At 36.9% G+C, this 6000-nt stretch overlaps 1 pseudogene; it reads left to right on the forward strand.

Annotated features, from left to right (window-relative positions):
• The first annotated feature begins 4442 nt into the window (after positions 1 to 4442).
• Positions 4443 to 5378, forward strand: LOC128050052 (olfactory receptor 4P4-like; annotated as a pseudogene).
• Positions 5379 to 6000: the final 622 nt, after the last annotated feature.

Raw genomic sequence — 6000 nt, forward strand, 5'->3', positions numbered from 1 at the left:
AAGGTAAACTTCCAAACTCATTCTATGAGGACACCATCACCCTAATACCAAAACCTGACAAAGACGCCCCCAAAAAAGAAATCTACAGGCCAATATCACTGATGAACATAGATGCAAAAATCCTTAACAAAATTCTAGTAATCAGAATCCAACAGCACATTAAAAATATCATACATCATGACCAAGTGGGCTTTATCCCAGGGATGCAAAGATTCTTCAATATCCACAACTCAATTAATATAGAATACCACATTAACAAATCGAAAAATAAAAGCCATATGATTATCTCAATAGATGCAGAGAAAGCCTTTGGCAAAATTCAACATCCATTTATGATAAAAAGTCTCCAGAAAGCAAGAATAGAAGGAACATAACTCAACATACTAAAAGCTATATATGACAAACCTGCAGCAAACATTATCCTCAATGGTGAAAAATTGAAAGCATTTCCCCGAAAGTCAGGAACAAGACAACGGTGCCCACTTTCACCACTAATATTCAACATAGTTCTGGAAGATTTGGCCACAGCAATCAGAACAGAAAAAGAAATAAAAGGAATCCAGACTGGAAAAGAAGAAGTAAAACTCTCACTGTTTGCAGATGACATGATCCTCTACATAGAAAACCCTAAAGACTCCACCAGAAAATTACTAGAGCTAATCAATGAATATAGTACAGTTGCAGGATACAAAATCAACACACAGAAATCCCTTGCATTCTTATGCAATAATAATGAGAAAATAGAAATAGAAATTAAGGAAACAATTCCATTCACCATTGCAATGAAAAGAATACAATACTTAGGAATATATCTACACAAAGAAACTAAAGACCTATAAATAGAAAACTATAAAAACACTGGTGAAAGAAATCAAAGAGGACACTAATAGATGTAGAAATGTACCATATTCATGGATCAGAAGAATCAATATCTTGAAAATGAGTATACTACCCAAAGCAATCTATAGATGCAGTGCAATCCCTATCAAGCTACCAACAGTATTTTTCACAGAGCTAGAACAAATAATTTCACAATTTGTATGGAAATACATAAAACCTCAAATAACCAAAGCAATCTTGAGAAAGAAGAATGGAACTGGAGGAATCAACCTGCCTGAGTTCAGGCTCTACTACAAAGCCGCAGTCATTAAGACAGTATGGTACTGGCACAAAGACAGAAACATAGATCAATGGAACAAAATAGAAAGCCCAGAGATAAATCCACACACCTATGGACACCTTATCTTTGACAAAGGAGGCAAGAATATACAATGGATTAGAGACAATCTCTTTAACAAGTGGTGCTGGGAAAACTGGTCAACCACTTGTAAAAGAATGAAACTAGAACGCTTTCTAACACCATACACAAAAATAAACTCAAAATGGATTAAAGATCTAAACGTAAGACCAGAAATTACAAAACTCCTAGAGGAGAACATAGGCAAAACACTCTTCGACATACATCACAGCAGGATCCTCTATGACCCACCTCCCTGAATATTGGAAATAAAAGCAAAAATAAACAAATGGGACCTAATTAAAACTAAAAGCTTCTGCACAACAAAGGAAACTATAAGCAAGGTGAAAAGACAGTCTTCAGAGTGGTAGAAAACAATAGCAAATGAAGTAACTGACAAACAACTAATCTCAAAAATATACAAGCAACCCCTGTAGCTCAATTCCAGAAAAAGAAAAAAAAAAAAAAAAAAGACCCTATCAAAAAATGGGCCAAAGAACTAAATAGACATTTCTCCAAAGAAGACATACAGATGGCTTACAAACACATGAAAAGATGCTCAACATCACTCATTGTCAGAGAAATAAAAATCAAAACCACAATGAGGTACCATTTCACATCAGTCAGAATGGCTGCAATCCAAAAGTCTACAAGCAATTAATGCTGGAGAGGGTGTGGAGAAAAGGGAACCCTCTTACACTGTTGGTGGGAATGCAAACTAGTACAGCCACTATGGAGAACAGTATGGAGATTCCTTAAAAAACTGGAAATAGAGCTGCCTTATGAACCAGCAATCCCACTGCTGGGCATACACACCAAGGAAACCGAATTGAAAGAGACACATGTACCCCAATGTTCATTGCAGGACTGTTTATAATAGCCAGAACAGGAGAAGGCAATGGCACCCCACTCCAGTACTCTTGCCTGGAAAATCCCATGGGCGGAAGAGCCTGGTGGGCTGCAGTCCATGGGGTCGCGAAGAGTTGGACCCGACTGAGTGACTTCCCTTTCACTTTCATGCACTGGAGAAGGAAATGACAACCCACTCCAGTGTTCTTGCCTGGAGAATCCCAGGGACAGGGGAGCCTGGTAGGCTACCATCTATGGGGTCTCACAGAGTAGGACACGACTGAAGTGACTTAGCAGAAGCAACCTAGATGTCCATCAGCGGATGAATGGATAAGAAAGTGGTGGTATATATACATAATGGAGTATTACTCAGCCATTCAAAGAATACGTTTGAATCAGTTCTGATGAGGTGGATGAAACTGGAGCCTATTATTCAGAGTGAAGTAAGCCAGAAAGAAAAACACCAATAAAGTATACTAACACATATATATTGAATTTAGATATAACCCTGTATGTGAGACAGCAAAAGCGACACAAATGTATAGAACAGTCTTTTGTATTCTGTGGGAGGGGGAGAAGGTGGGATGATTTGGGAGAATGGCATCAAAACATGTATAATATCATATATGAAATGAATTCCCAGTCCAGGTTCGATGCATGATACTGGATGCTTGGGGCTGGTGCACTGGGATGACCCAGAGGGATGGTACGGGGATAGAGGAGGAAGGGGGGTTCAGGATGTGGAACACATGTATACCTATGGCGGATTCATGTTGATGTATGGCAAAACCGATACAACATTGTAAAATAATTAACCTCCAATTAAAATAAATATATTTTTTTAAATGGAGATTAGCAAGGAGAGAAGTTAAGGATATAATATGACCAAATCAAAAACTCCTTCCTCATGGAATTAAATAGATTAAACTATGATGATACCAAATGTGTTTTATTGTCTTATCTATTTGCTAGTTAAAATCACTGTAACTATTACCAGTAATTAGCTACGCAGTGCAGTTAATGATGAAGTTGTTAATTTCTACATAATTCTGCAACAAAAAATTATATTTTAAAAATATGTCTGTGATGGCTGTATATGGTCTTCACACCTGATCTAGAAGTAAGGTAGGAATACCTTCTGGATTTACCATGGTGGAGAGCAGCATTTAGATGAGTTCTACTGTATGTAGTGCATATTTTTCCACTCCTATATTTTATGTCTTAAAAATCATGCAGAAATGTGATACAAGCAGATTCATGAATCAATCCCTCATTTATTCAGCACATAATAGTTGAATACTTACTGACCATAAAGTATGCTTTATCATTTTATAACATCATCTTTTACTGAATTTAAGTGATTAAACAGTAAAATATAAATATATAAAACACATAAAAGTTGCAGGAATTAAACATACCTGTGTAATTATAAGCAATTTTCTTTTTCCTTTACTTATTAAACCATTAATTTTAACAAATGTACAGGTTACTACAAAAGCAGTGACTTTAACACTTAAAGGTTAAAAAAAGAGAGGCATATATTTTACAGTTATTTTTAGGATGTCAATCATTGACAGCCTTCCAGTGTTTATGATCATGTATTCCAGTTATTTGACTTATAAGACTTATTTGACTTATAAGATTATGTTTCTTTCACTATTGGCAAAAAAAAAAAAGCTGTTTTGCAAATAAATTGTCCACTTAAGCTTTTCAAAATTCAGAAAAAGATGTCATAAATTTGTTTATGCACTTATGCATGAAGAAAATGCAGGCGGTAGACAATATCCTGTTGGAGAAAGAAACATTATATAAAATAATACCAAAAAACACATGTTTAATATATCAATATGTCACGTACCCAGAAATGAGTAAATAAATATTTATTTTTCCCTAAATATTATGCTGTTGCTGCTTAATCGCTTCAGGTGTGTCTGACTCTGTGTGACTCTATGGACTGCAGCCTGCCAGGCTCCTCTGCTCATGAGATTCTCTAGGGAAGAATACAGGAATGGGTAGCCATTCCCTTATCCATAATTGTTCCTTTCTCCTTTAGGAAACAGTGATATGTTAATCATTAAATTTAAAAACTGAGGAATACTTAAGAGAATACATATTTAATTCCATCAATAGAATAGAATATTTTGATACAAAAGGAAGCTGTGGGGCAAAAAAGTCTATAATTTCCCATAACAAATACTGTAAATACCTTATGAATTTACTTCAATGATATGTTAATGGTTATAATTTTATAGTAAACTTGCTATAATTTTATTGTAAGTGTTTCAGCCAAATGCATGTGCTGATTTTTCTTTCAGGTACTCAACAATTTTTGCATAATACACATTAAATTCACCATATGGAAAATCAGAGGAATGTATCAGAATTCACTTTTGTGGAGCTTTCCTCTGACCAGAATATACAGATGTTTTGCTTTGTATTCTTCTTATTCTGTTATGTTGCGCTGTTGGTGGGAAATCTTCTGATCCTGTCTCTATCCTATGCAGTGTCCTTTTTCACCAACCAATGTACTATTTCCTCAGCCACTTATCCTTCATGGACGTCTGTAATACCTGTTGTGTGACACCCAAACAGATCAGTGACCTGCTCCTGGGAAGGAAAACCATCTCTTATGGCAACTGCATTCTGCAGGTCTTCACCATGCACCTTTTTGGCATCATCGAGGTCTTTGTCCTTACAGTCACGGCCTTTGACCACTGCTTTCCTATCTGTAAGCCTCTCTACTACATGATTATCATGAACAGGACAAGGTGCAATCTCCTCATTCTGGCAGCTTGGGCTGGTGGGGCTGTCCATGCCTTTTCTCAGTTCTCTCTGATAATCTGTTTGCCCTTCTGTGGTCCCAAGGAAATTCGCCACTACTATTGTGTCATTTTTCCTTTATTGCAAGTTGCCTGTACTGATACCTATGTCACTAGTGTCCTTGTGGTTGCCAATTCAGGAATGGTTGCCTTAGTAACCTCTGTTCTCTTGTTTGGGTCCTATGTCATTATATTATTCACCTTAAGAAGTCACTCAGCTGGAAGGAAGGCTCAAAGCCCTGTTTACCTGTGGGTCTCACATCACTGTGGTTGTCTTATTTTTTGGTCCTTCAATCTTTGCCTACCTCAGACCACCTCCCACTTTCCCTGAGGACAAAATATTTTCTCTCTTTTATACTATCATTGTTCCTATGTTCAATCCCTTAATCTACACTCTGAGAAACACAGAAATGAAAAAGGCTATTAGAAAAGTTTGTTGTCAAAAGATATTTTCAGAAGAAAAACATAATTGATTTCTTCTACTCAATCAGTCCTGGGTGTTCATTGGAAGGACTGATGGTGAAGCTGAAACTCCAATACTTTGGCCACGTGATGTGAAGAGCTGACTCATCTGAAAAGACCCTGATGCTGGGAAAGATTGAGGGAAGAAGGAGAAGGGGAAGACTGAGGATGAGAAGGTTGGATGGCATCACCGACTCAACGGACCTGGGTTTGGGTGGACTCTGGGAATTGGTGATGGACAGGGAGGCCTGGTATGCTGCAGTTCATGGGATCGTAAAGAGTTGGACATTACTGAGTGACTGAACTGAACTGGACTCTATATGTTAAAAACTTTATGTAAGAGTAAATGAGTGCTTGGAATCATAGAGTTCTATGGCTTTGAGAATGATTTGAACACAAATTGTCCACTTTATAAATGTCAGAGGTGTTGAAATGAATAAATGTAAGTGTCAATTTCTCTAACCCAAAGTGAACTATGAAGCTAAAGAGAATTTTCATAATCATTCACATGTAAGCTCAGGAACAAGTCAAATTGCTTATATTCTCTGGACACACATTGAAAATTTAAAAAAAAAAAAAAAGTAAGGTCATAAATCTCTTCTCTGGTGGCTCAGCAGTATAGAAACCACCTGC

This window comes from Budorcas taxicolor, chromosome 6, assembly GCF_023091745.1.
Source record: "Budorcas taxicolor isolate Tak-1 chromosome 6, Takin1.1, whole genome shotgun sequence".
Classification (NCBI taxonomy): domain Eukaryota; kingdom Metazoa; phylum Chordata; class Mammalia; order Artiodactyla; family Bovidae; genus Budorcas; species Budorcas taxicolor.